The following is a 13,173-nucleotide window of genomic DNA, read 5'->3' on the forward strand; positions in this document are numbered from 1 at the left end:
GACTGGATTGCTCTACAGAGAGCTGGCACAGACTCGAATGGCCTCCTGTGCCGTTATGACTCTGACACAAAATTGGTGGGTATAGCAAATAACGTGGAAGGGTGCACCAAAATACAGGAAGACATAAACAGGCTTAATGAAATTCATTATCGTGAAGTGTGAGGTGGTTCATTTTGGTAGGATGAATAAGGAGGTGACTTATTCCTTGCAAAGTAAGAAACCAAATGGAGTAGAGAAGCAAAGGGATCTGGAAATACAGATACATAAAGCACAAAAAATAGCAAAGCGAGTTGATAAGCCCCTAAAGTATGTAAACAAAGTAATCAGGTTCATTTCTAGCGGAATAGAATGCAAAAGCAGGGAAGTAATGTTAAATTTATATCCAATGTTGGTTAGACCACACTTGTCCTGGATGGTATTGAGCTTCTTGAGTGTTGTTGGAGCTGTACCCATCTAGGCAAGTGGAGCGGATTCCATCACACTCCTCACTTGTGCCTTGTAGATGGTGGAAAGGCTTTGGGGAGTCAGGAGGTGAGTCACTTACTGCAGAATACCCAGCCTCTGACCTGCTCTTGTAGCCACATTATTTATGTGGCTGGACCAGTTCAGCTTCTGGTCAATGGTGACCCCCAGGATGTTGATGGTGGGTGATTCAACCATGGTAATGCCATTGAATGTCAAGGGGAGGTGGTTAGACTCTTGTTGGAGGTAGTGATTGCCTGGCACTTGTGTGGTGCGAATGTTACTTGCCACTTATTCAGCCCAAGCCTGAATGTTGTCCAGGTCTTGCTGCATGTGGGCCCAGTCTGCTTCATTATCAGAAGAATTGCGAATAGAATTGAACACTGTGCAATCATCAGCGAACATCCCCATTTCTGACCTTATGATGGAGCAAATGTCATTGATGAAGCAGCTGAAGATGGTTGGGCCTAGGACACTGCCCTGAGGAACTTCTGCAGTAATGTCCTGGGGCTGAGATGATTGGCTTCCAACAACCACAATGCTAGGTATGAGTCCAGCCAGTGAAGAATTTTTCCCCTGATCCCCACTGACTACATTTTACGAGGGCTCCTTGGTGCCACACTTTGTCAAATGCTGTCTTGCTGTCGAGGGGAGTCACTCTCACCTCACCTTTGGAATTCAGCTCTTTTGTCTATGTTTGGACCAAGGCTGTAATGAGGTCTGGAGGCGAGTGATCCTGCATAACCCAAACTGGGCATCGGTGAGCAGGTTATTGGTGAGTAAGTGCCGCTTGATAGCACTGTTAACAACACCTTCCATCACTTTGCTGATGATTAAGAGTAGACTGATGGGGTGGCAGTGGCCGGATTGGATTTGTCCTGCTTTTTATGGGCTGGACATAGCGGGACAATTTTCCACTTAGTCGGGTAGATGCCGGTGTTGTAGCTGTACAGGAACAGCTTGGCTAGAGGCGCGGCTAGTTCTGAAGCACAAGACTTCAGCACGATAGCCAGGATGTTGTCAGGGCCCATAGCCTTTGCTGTATCCAGTGCGCTCAGCCATTCCTTGAATGAATCGAATTGGCTGACGACTGGCTTCTGTGATGGTGGAGACCTCAGGAGGAGGCCGATATGGATCATCCACTCGCACTTCTGGCTGAAGATGGTTGCAAACGCTTCAGCCTTATCTTTTGTATTCACATGCTGGGATCCACTATCATTAAGGATGGGGATGTGCATGGAGCCTCCTCCTCCTGTTAGTTGTCTAATTGTCCACCACCATTCACGAGTGGATGTGGCAGGACTGCAGAGCTTTGATCTTATCCGTTGGTTGTGGGATCGCTTAGCTCTGTATACAGCATGCTGCTTCCACTGTTTAGCATGCATGTAGTCCTGTGTTGTAGCACAGTGGGCACCTCATTTTTAGTTATGCCTGGTGCTGCTCCTGGTATGTGCTTCTACGGTCCTCATTGAAACAGGATTGGTCCCCTGGCTTGATAGTAATGATAAAGTGAGGGATATGTTGGGCCATGTGGTTACATATTGTGGTGGAATACAATTTTGCTGCTGCTGATGGCCCACAGTGCCTCATGGATGCCCAGTTGTGAGCTGCTAGATCAGTTCTGAATCTATCCCATTTAGCACGGTGGTAGAGCCACACAACATGATGGAGAGTGTCCTCAGTGTGAAGATGGGACTTTGTCTCCACAAGAAATGTGGGTTGGCCACTCCTGCCAATACTATCATGGACAGTGCATCTATGACAGGTAGATTGGTGAGCATGAGGTCAAGTAGGTTTTTCCCTCATGCTGGTTCTCTCACAACCTGCTGCAAGCCCAGTCTGGCAACGATATCCTTCAGGACTCGGCCTTAATACATACATGAGCAAGAAGGGAATAGAGGAATTTTGGGACAGGGTGGAAAGACATCATTTGAGTGAAAGGAGGCTCATATGGAGACTAAACATTGCCCTAGACCAGTTGGGCCAAATGGACAGTTTCTGTGTAATAGTTTTATCTTATACAGGTTGGGTGATTGGGCAGATGCATGGCAGATGCAGTATAATGTGGATAAATGCGAGGTTATCCACTTTGGTGGCAAAAACAGGAAGGCAGATTATTATCTGAATGGCAATAGATTGGAAAAAGGGGAAGTGCAAAGAGACCTGGGTGTCCTTGTGCACCAGTCGCTGAAGGTAAGCATGCAGGTGCAGCAGGTGGTTAAGAAGGCAAATGGTATGTTGGCCTTCATAGCAAGAAGATTCGAGTACAGGAGCAAGGATGTCTTGCTGCAGTTGTACAGGGTCTTGGTGAGACCACACCTTGAGTATTGTGTGCAGTTTTGGTTGCCTTATCTGAGGAAGGATGTTCTTGCCATGGAGGGAGTGCAGCGAAGATTCACCAGACTTGTGGTATCTTGAGCTGGCCATAGATGGAGACAGACACAGGTTAACTCCTTAACATGGTTTAATCAACCCTTGCACATAAAAGCTTCTGCCATGAGGCAGCATAAACAAAGAGTACCACAGTACAGATCAGACTTAACTCAGGAGAGCAATTGCCACAGCACCACCTGGTGGATCAGGTTACTCATAACCTCCCCCCTTAAGATTGCCGTATGCAATTCTTAAACAATAACCCTTACTAGGTACTACGTTTTAATTAACCAGTATGCTCTAACCATGGTTAACCTCTGACTAATTTAACAGGTTTGTATAAGTCTTTCTGGTTGCTTGCGAATCCTTTGTGAACGTCTTAATTCCACTTGTGGTGGATTCTCAGATTCATTCGCACTTGATATTGGAGTAGTCTCTGATGTTGGTTTTACTCTGTCCCGCTGTGGCCTGGCAGTACCAGTGTCCACTGGCACCTTATAAGCCATGCTGGGTCCTGGAACAGCCTCCTCTACTGCCCTTTGTTCCATCTGAGGCAGTTCCCCCTGCTGCCGGCTGAAAAGCTGATCCACATGCCGACAAACCCCTCGACCATCCCCTAGTAACACGGAGTACGACACAGGTCCTGTAATGTCCTGGATTAGTCCTGGTATCCATTTAGGTCCATAACCGAAGTTCCGGGTGTACACAGAGTCCCCTATGGCGAAATGGCGAGCTTTAGTATGTTTGTCATGGTACGCTTTTTGGTTTGTTTGTTTTGTCTCAACCTTGCTTTTGAGATCTGGGTGCATCAGGTCTAACGTGCACCGCAACTTTCTCCCCATCATCAACTCAGCCGGAGAAAGCCCCATGGTAGCTTGGGGTGTTATACGATAACTAAACAAGGCTCTATTGAGCTTGGTCTCCAGGGTGTCACCTGAGCTCTTCCTTATGAGCTCCTTAAAAGTCTGCATGGCTCGCTCGGCTAACCCATTTGAGGCTGGGTGATATGGAGCCGAGGTGACATGTGTGATTCCATTCCTTACCATGAATTCTTTGCTCCCTTCACTAACAAAACACTGTGCATTGTCGGATACAATCATTTCTGGAATACCATGCATGCTGAAGCTGTTCCTGAGACAATTCAGTGTGGCATCAGTCGTTGCAGAGCTCACTGGATAAACGTCAATCCACTTTGAGCGTCAACCAGCACCAAAAACATTTTGCCCATAAAAGGTCCCGCATAGTCTATGTGAATTCTCCTCCAGGGTTTGCTGGGCCACTCCCAGGGATGGAGTGGTGCCCCGGCAGGCGCTTTCCTCTGTTCCTGACATATAGTCCATGACTTTACCTTTGACTCCATTTCAGCAGCCACCACAGGTAGCTCCTAGCCAGTCCTTCCATTCCAGTCATTCCCGGGTGCGATTGATGCAACTGTTCCATCAAAGTAGAGCATCCCCGCTCTGGGACTATGATGCGTGCTTCCCATAGCACACATCCATCTTGGACACTGAGCTCGTGCTGTCTCTGTCTGTACGGCGCGAACTCCGGTCCCTCACGGTTATCTGGCCAGCCTTTCAACACATACTCACGGACCCTTGACAGAACAGGGTCCTTGGCTGTCCAGCCCTGGATTTGCGCTGAAGTCATCAGGGGACTGATCTCCTGATCCAGCATCAGGACGTGCTCCTCAGGGGAAGTACTGCGAGGAGATTTTGAGAGGGGCAGGCGGCTGAGAGCATCCGCGTTCCCGTTTTCCTTGCCGGCTCTGTACGTGATCACATATTCATAGGCTCTTAGTATTACTGCCCATCTCATTATTCTCTGTGATGCCATTTGAGGCACCGCTTTCATCTCATTCAGTAAGCTAATAAGAGGCTTGTGGTCAGTACTGATTACAAACTTCCTCCCATATATGTACTTATGGAATTTCTTTACTCCAAATATAATGGCCAACCCCTCTTTATCAAGCTGTGAATAGTTCTTTTCCGCAGCTGTGAGCGTGCGTGAAACAAACCCGATGGGCCTTTCTGCTCCATCTGGCATGCGGTGGGCCAACACTGCCCCCACTCCATAGGGTGATGCGTCGCAGGACATTATCAGCTCCTTCTTCTCATCGTAATGCACCAACACCCTGCTGGACTGAAGTAGCTCCTTTGACTGCTGAAATGCTTTCGCTTGCTCTGGCCCCCAATGCCATGGCTCCTCCTTTCTCAGCAGTTTGTGCAGGGGTGCCAGCAGCATCGATAAGTTTGGAAGAAACCGGTTATAATAATTAAGGAGCCCTAGATAGGCTTTCAGTTCAGTCACTGAGGTGGGTGCAGGTGCATCCTGTACTGCCCGCACTTTCCCTGGTAATGGATGGAGGCCTGTGGCATCCACCCGATGTCCCAGGAATGTAACTTCCTTCTCCATGAAACTACACTTACTCCATTTCAGGCGTAGCCCTGCCTCTTCCAGCCGCTGTAGCACTTTGTCCAGTGTTTTTAAGTGATCCTGATCGTCACTTCCTGTTAGCAGAATATCATCTAAGTACACGGCCACCTTTGGAATGCCCTGCAGGATGCCCTCCATAGTCCGTTGGAATATTGCTGGGCTAGAACTGACACCAAATGGTAATCTGGCATACGTGAACAGCCCCTTGTGCGTGTTCACTGTGACAAACTTTTTTGATTCTTCATCTAACAATATCTGCTGATACGCATGACTCATGTCCAGTTTGCTGAATCTTTCTCCCCCAGCGAGCGATGTTAACATGTCCTCCATTCTCGGAATGGGGTACTGTTCCAGTGATGATACTCTGTTCACTGTTAACTTATAGTCACCACACACCCTTACGTTACCGTCGGGCTTCAATACCGGGACTATTGGTGCCGCTCAGTCTGAAAATTTCACTGGTTCTATTACTTTGTCCCTTAGCAGGCGATCTAGTTCCGCCTCAACCTTGGTTTTCATTGCAAAAGGTACCGACCTTTGTTTAAAGAAACGAGGCGTGGCATCACTGGCTACATGAATCTTGGCTGTGGCTCCCCTTAAGGTGCCCAGTTCGTCCTTGAACACTAACTCATGCTTCATCAGCACTTCTTGCCGTGCCTCTGTACTGTCCTCCATTTTATTCATTGCCTGCCAGTACACACTCAACTCACTGATCCACCCTCGCCCTAACAGGTTTGGCCCTGACCCTGCTACCACTACCACCGTAAGCTCTTTGGTGACTCCTTTGTGTTCCACTTGTACTTCAGCCGCCCCCAAAATGTCCACCTTCTGTCCTGTGTAGGTTTTGAGACTAATGGGGCATGTACCTAGCTCTGGTACTTTTGCTTCCCCCCATAGCTTGGCGTACTCAGTCTGCGACATTATGGTTACACTACATCCGGTGTCAATCTCAAACTTTACTTGACCTCCGTTCACTATCAAATACTGAGTGAGAGGGGGTACGTTGGGCCTTGAAGTGTCTATACTGTATACAGTGAAAACCTCCTCACTAGACTCTTCCTCCTCTTGTATGTAATTTGCCCCTTTAGCACTGCTTCTCTCACTCACTGCCCTTTTACAGACTTTCTTTAAGTGCCCTATTTTTCCACAATTGTGGCACTTTGCCTTTGCAAACCTGCAGTCCTTTGCATATCGTCCCGCCACATCGGTAGCAATCCCCAACCCCGACTGGTGAACTTTTCACGGCAGCTTCCATCTTGAAAACAGCTCCTCCCCCTGGTTTACTCCATTTCTCCTTGCTCATACTGTTTAAGTCCTTAATGTCCTTGTTAGCCGTCTCCATGGCTTGTGCTTTTTTAAGTGCCGTCTCAAACGTTAATCCTTCTTCTGACAGCAACTTTTGCTGTATACTGTCGTCGTTAACTCCGCATACTAGTCTGTCCCTTAACATGACTGAGCGCATTTCCAAAATTACAGTCCTGTGCGAGCTTCCGAAGCTCCTCCACATACTCGGTAACGCTTTCTTCCGGCCTCCTAATCCTCGAATTGAATTTCCATCTCTGTACTATTTCGCTAGGTTTCGGATTGAAATGATTCTTTAGTAGACTCACCAACTCGTCAAAAGATTTTTCTCCTGGCCGCTCCGGGCTCAGCAGATTCCTCATCCGTGTATGGGTTTGCGTTCCCACACAACTCAGTAAAATGGCCCTTTTCTTTTCAGCACTGTCCACCTCGTTTGCCATAAAGAAATGGCTCAGTATTTCAATATACTCCTCCCAAGACTGTGACTTGCTGTCAAAAGGTACCACGGAGCCTACCGTTCCTGCCATCCTTGGAGTCCGGTCACTTCAGCCAAAAAATCAAACTCCGTTTCGACTCCCGCGGCCTAGCCTCGTGCTTTTCCGACTAGTTTGCTAACCAACCCGAGCACCTCTTCTGAATACTCCAAAACTCTTCCGTCCTTTATTCTCGTCGCCATATGTGGTATCTTGAGCTGGCCATAGATGGAGACAGACACAGGTTAACTCCTTAACATGGTTTAATCAACCCTTGCACATAAAAGCTTCTGCCATGAGGCAGCATAAACAAAGAGTACCACAGTACAGATCAGACTTAACTCAGGAGAGCAATTGCCACAGCACCACCTGGTGGATCAGGTTACTCATAACCTCCCAGGTTACTACAAGACTGATACCTGGGATGGCAGGAATGACATACGAAGAGAGATTGGGTCAATTAGGCTTATATTTACTAGAGTTTAGAAGAATGAGAGGAGATCTCATTGAAACTTATAAAATTCTAACAAGACTAGACAGACTAGATGCAGGAAGGATGTTCCCGATGGCGGGGGAGTCCAGGACCAGGAGTCACAGTCTAAGGATAAGGGGTAAGCCATTTACGACTGAGATGAGGAGGAATTTCTTCATCCAGAGAGTGGTGAACCTGTGGAATTCTCTACCACAGAAGGTAGTTGAGGCCAACTTATTAAATATATTCAAGAAGGAGATAGATATATTTCGTAAGACTAAAGGGATATGGGGAGAAAGCAGGGACAGGGTACTGAATTTGGATGATCAGCCATGATCTCATTAAATGGTGGAACAGGCTCAAGGGGCTGAATGGCCTACTCCTGCTCCTATCTTCTATGTTTCTATGTTTCTATACGCTTAACTACTTCAACACTGTTCATGGAATGCTTATGTCATCCATTTTTCCTCCCATGTCCAGTACTTTACACTGGTCCATATTAAATTTCCGCCCACTTACATATTTTAGCTAACCCATTTTGTAGTTGCTGCACTACCTCCTCAGATTTAACCATCCCTTGTACTTTGGTATTGTCTGTGAATTTGATCAGCTTGCATTGAGCTTCTGAGCCCAGGTTGTTAATGTAAGTTGGAAATAGTTAGAATCTCAATTCCACTCCACTCACCATCTCTCCCAAGCTCGATATCACTTCCCGAATACGTACCAGTAGTTTCCTACTCTTCCACCAATTTCCTGTGCACTGCTAGATTTTACTTTAAATCCTTGTCACTTTAAGCTTATGCAGCAGCTTGGTCAAAGACTTTTTGGAAATCCAGGTAGGACATGTCCTTCTGGAGATGTCAATCCCTCAAAAGAAAAATCAAGGAGATTATATCTTCCCCTTCTGAAACCATGTTGGCTGCTATTTATCAGGTTATTAACATACAGGCAATACTTAAATTTACTCTTATATTAATGTAGCCTGGCGAAATGGAGCAGCACAGGACACGAACTTTCGTTTTTGGGTTTTTTTTATTCTGTATTAATAACTTGGGTCTAGGTTTAGGATGAAATTGTAAATACATAAAACACAGTCGACAAAATACGGCAGTGGCTTGCTGCAAAACAGAACATGAGGCAAACCACAGGTGAAGGCAGTTAATTAACTAACAATCATTATACAAAACAAAACATATCATACCATACATTCGTATGTCCCGTTATCACTTGTCACCTCTTACAAGCAAACAGAAAGTATTAAACTCGTTCGAAACGTAGCCCCAAGGACTCAACAACAATTTTAACAAAGGTTAACACCAGCACATGGTGGGACAATCTACAAGCATCCCCGTGATATCGAGTGATTTGGGAAACAATATCACTTTAAAACTATGTCTGGCTGCACTAAATGCTGTTTTAGTTGTACTTTACGCAGACTAAGTTCATTTCAAAAGTCATATTCACCCCAACTCTCCTCAGAGCACACCCCCCACGCTGGATCTAGAAAATGGAGGCTGTGAAGAAAGGGGAGGTTCCTTTGGCATCACATGGCCCTTCCCATAACCCTTTTCTCCTTTTTTCAAATTCTAAAGGGGAAAATGAACCGCGCCATCTAGTGGACTTAAATATTCACTGCATTTTCCCACTTGGCTACATTAATATCAGTTCCATTATTTTACCAGATACTGATATGAGGCTGACGGGTCGGTTGTTTTTTTGGATCTGTTTTTGTTACTCTCTTTGAAAATGGTTTGCTCTTTATGCAGTTTCTAAACTTGCAGGGCATCTGCAGCATTCATAGTTCTCATTAAGACCTGATGGCTTCTTCACTCAGCATCCCAGGATTTTCCATCTATACATTTTAATGGGAGGAAAATCACAGGCTGGCAAGCATTGAGATGAAAATCTCGGCCTACAAATCTCATCCTTTTTCTCTTGTAGTACCCTAGGATAAATACTGGGAGTTTATTTGTTTAAATCTCTGTTAACCTGTCTAGGATCTCTATTTCGTTGACATTGAAGACATTAATTCTATTTGGATTATCAGTCATTGCGGAGGCACATTGCTCTTGTGTTCCCTACTGAATACTTGGAGAAAGTAAACACTTAATAGATCATTTTCGATATATTAATTTTAATTCATAGGGACACACAAACAGAAAATCTCCCTTTAGTACTCAAACAACTTATGATGTGGAGATGCCGGAGTTGGACTGGGGTGGACAAATGTGAGAAGTCACACAACCCCAGGTTATAGTCCAACAGCTTTATTTGAAATCACAAGCTTTCGGAGCGCTGCTCCTTCTTCAGGTGAAGTGAAGAGATGCATACAGACACAGCATATATAGTCAGAGAACACTGCCAGATGATAACAAGTAATCTTTGTAACTGCACTTTATCACACCTCGGCAGAGAGATAATCACAGCAATCAAAGGTGTGAATGGTGTCCAAACAGGTAAGTCAGGAAAACATTACATCAAAGAACAATGAGGTGGGGTCACAAGGGGTCAAATGTTGCAGATGCTGGGGTCTGTATGAAAAACAAAAAAGGAACAAAAAACAATATATAAAAAAATAGAATTTTTTTTTGCTGGAAATCACAGCAGGTCCGGCCACATCTGTGTAGCGAGAACAAGCCAATGACGACTCGAGTCTGGATGACTCTACGTCAGGTGGGGTTACATGTAGCGTGACATGAACCCAAGATCCCGATTGAGGCTGTCCTCATGAGTGCAGAACTTGGCTATCAGTTTCTGCTCGACGATTTTGCGTTGCCGTGTGTCTCGAAAGCCGCCTTGGAGAATGCTTACCCGAAGATCGGAGGCTGAATGTCCTTGACTGCTGAAGTGTTCCCCAACTGGGAGGGAACACTCCTGCCTGGCGATTGTTGTGCGGTGTCCGTTCATCCGTTGTTGCAGTGTCTGCATGGTCTCGCCGATGTACCATGCTCCGGGGCATCCTTTCCTGCAACGTATGAGGTAGACAACGTTGGCCAAGTCACATGAGTATGTACCATGTACCTGGTGGGTGGTGTCCTCACGTGTGATGATGGTATCTGTGTTGATGATCTGGTATGGCTTGCAAAGGTTGCCGTGGCAGGGTTGTGTGGTGTCGTGGTCACTGTTCTCCTGAAAGCTGGGTAATTTGCTGCGAACGATGGTCTGTTTGAGGTTAGGCGGCTGTTTGAAGGTGAGTAGTGGAGGCGTGGGGATGGCCTTAGCGAGGTGTTCGTCGTCATTGATGACATGTTGAAGGCTGCGAAGAACATGGCGTAGTTTCTTCGCTCCGGGGAAGTACTGGACGACGAAGGGTACTCTGTTGGTTATGTTCCGTGTTCATCTTCTGAGGAGGTCTATGTGATTTTTCACTGTGGCCCGTCGGAACTGTCGATCGACAAGTCGAGCGTCATATCCCGTTCTTACGAGGGCATCTTTCAGCGTCTGTAGGTGTCCATCGCGTTCCTCCTCTTCTGAGCAGATCCTGTGTATTCGCAGGGCTTGTCCATAGGGGATGGCTTTTTTAACGTGGTTAGGATGGAAGCTGGAGAAGTGGAGCATCGTGAGGTTGTCCGTGGGCTTGCAGTAGAGTGAAGTGCTGAGGTGTCCGTCTTTGATGGAGATTCGTGTGTCCAAGAATGAAACCGATTCTGAGGAGTAGTCCATGGTGAGTTTGATGGTGGGATGGTACTTGTTGATGTTATTGTGTAGTCTTTTCAGTGATTCTTCGCCGTGGGTCCATAGGAAGAAAATGTCGTCAATGTATCTGGTGTATAGCGTTGTTTGGAGGTCCTGTGCAGCGAAGAAGTCTTGCTCGAACTTGTGCATGAAGATGTTGGCGTATTGGGGTGCGAATTTGGTCCCCATGGCTGTTCCGTGTGTTTGGGTAAAGAACTGGTTGTCGAAGGTGAAGACATTGTGGTCAAGGATGAAGCGGATGAGTTGTAGGATGGCGTCTGGAGATTGGCTGTTGTTGGTGTTGAGTACTGAGGCTGTCGCAGCGATGCCGTCATCGTGGGGGATACTGGTGTAGAGTGCCGAGATGTTCATCGTGGCGAGGAGTGTTCTTGGTTCAACTGGTCCGTGGGTGCTGAGTTTCTGTAAGAAGTCTGTAGTGTCGCGACAGAAGCTGGGGGTTCCCTGCACGATGGGTTTCAGGATGACCTCGATGTATCCAGAGAGGTTCTCACACAGGATTCCGTTGCCTGATACGATAGGACGTCCAGGTGTGTTGGCTTTGTGTATCTTTGGGAGGCAGTAGAAGTCTCCCATGCGGGGAGTATGTGGGATGAGAGCGCGTAGGAAGCTTTGAAGGCCTGGATCGAAGGTCTTGATCAGTCTGTTGAGTTGGTGGGTGTGTTCTTTCGACGGATCTGCGGGTAACTGTCTGTAGTGTTCCTGGTTGTCCAGTTGTCGGTATGCTTCTTTGCAATAGTCCATTCTGTTCTGTATGACGATGGCTCCTCCTTTGTCTGCTGGTTTGATGACGATGTTGCAGTTGTTCTTGAGAGCGTGGATGGCGTTGCGTTGTGCTCGGGTGAGATTCTGGACTGTCTTGTGAGTGCGGCTGATGAATCTGGCGTTGATGCATCTCCTGACAGCTTGAGCATACATGTCAAGCTTAGGGCGGCGACCCTCCGGAGGGGTCCAATTTGACTCTTTCTTCTTCGGTTGCTGCACTGCGGATCCCTGTGTCTGCTGTTCCGGATCATTGATTGTCTCATTGGGTTCGCTGCTGACATCTTGGGGTTTGTGGAAGAATTCCCGGAGCCTCATTCTCCTGATGAATTCCTGTGTGTCTGCCGCGAGACCGATGAGGTCCATTTTGGTGGTGGGGCAGAAATTGAGCCCTTGGCTGAGAACTTCGATTTTGTCTGGTTGAAGGGTGTGGTCTGACAAGTTGACGATGGACTTCCCTGTGGTATCAACCGTGGTACCAGGGGAGGTTTGGTTGCTGCTGGTGGTGATGCCGAGTTTCTCAAGCTTCCTGTTCTTGGTGTGCATGTAGGCAGCGTAGTTCCGTTGCCTCGTCTGTTTGGCAGTGTCTCGTAGCTGGTCTGCTGTGTCCTGAGCACAGGCTGAGAACATGGAATTTATCTTGGTTTCGAGGTTGCGGTGTCTGCTGTAGAGCTGGTGTACGAGATGGTTGAGGAGTGTGCGAGAGGTATGACGGCAGAGTCTCTCAGCATAGTCTGTGTTGTAGGTCGACTTGAGTGGGTTCGTGATCTGTAGTCCTTTCGGGATCTTGTCTGCTTTCTTGCATCTCTGTAGAAACTTGATGTCTGTGTCGATATGCGCAATCTTCTTGGAGATCCTCTCCACTTTGAGCCAGCAGTTTGTGGTGTCGATGGTAGCCATGATGTGGCGATGCCGGTGTTGGACTGGGGTGGACAAATGTGAGAAGTCACACAACACCAGGTCATAGTCCAACAGCTTTATTTGAAATCACAAGCTTTCGGAGCGCTGCTCCTTCGTCAGGTGAAGTGAAGAGATGCATACAGACACAGCATATATAGTCAGAGAACACTGCCAGATGATTACAGGTAATCTTTCTAACTGCCCTTTATCACACCTCGGCAGAGAGATAATCACAGCAATCAAAGGTGTGAATGGTGTCCAAACAGGTAAGTTACAGACCCCGGCATCTGCAACATTTGACCC

At 47.0% G+C, this 13,173-nt stretch overlaps 1 protein-coding gene across 8 annotated transcripts in view; it reads left to right on the forward strand.

The window, feature by feature from the left end:
• Positions 1 to 13,173, forward strand: part of rgs20 (regulator of G protein signaling 20) — a 507,528-nt gene that overhangs the window by 440,093 nt on the left and 54,262 nt on the right. The gene's annotated exons all lie outside the window — the stretch shown is intronic.

This window comes from Somniosus microcephalus, chromosome 7 (assembly GCF_052327205.1).
Source record: "Somniosus microcephalus isolate GS21.2 chromosome 7, FLI_Smic_1.0, whole genome shotgun sequence".
Lineage (NCBI taxonomy): Eukaryota > Metazoa > Chordata > Chondrichthyes > Squaliformes > Somniosidae > Somniosus > Somniosus microcephalus.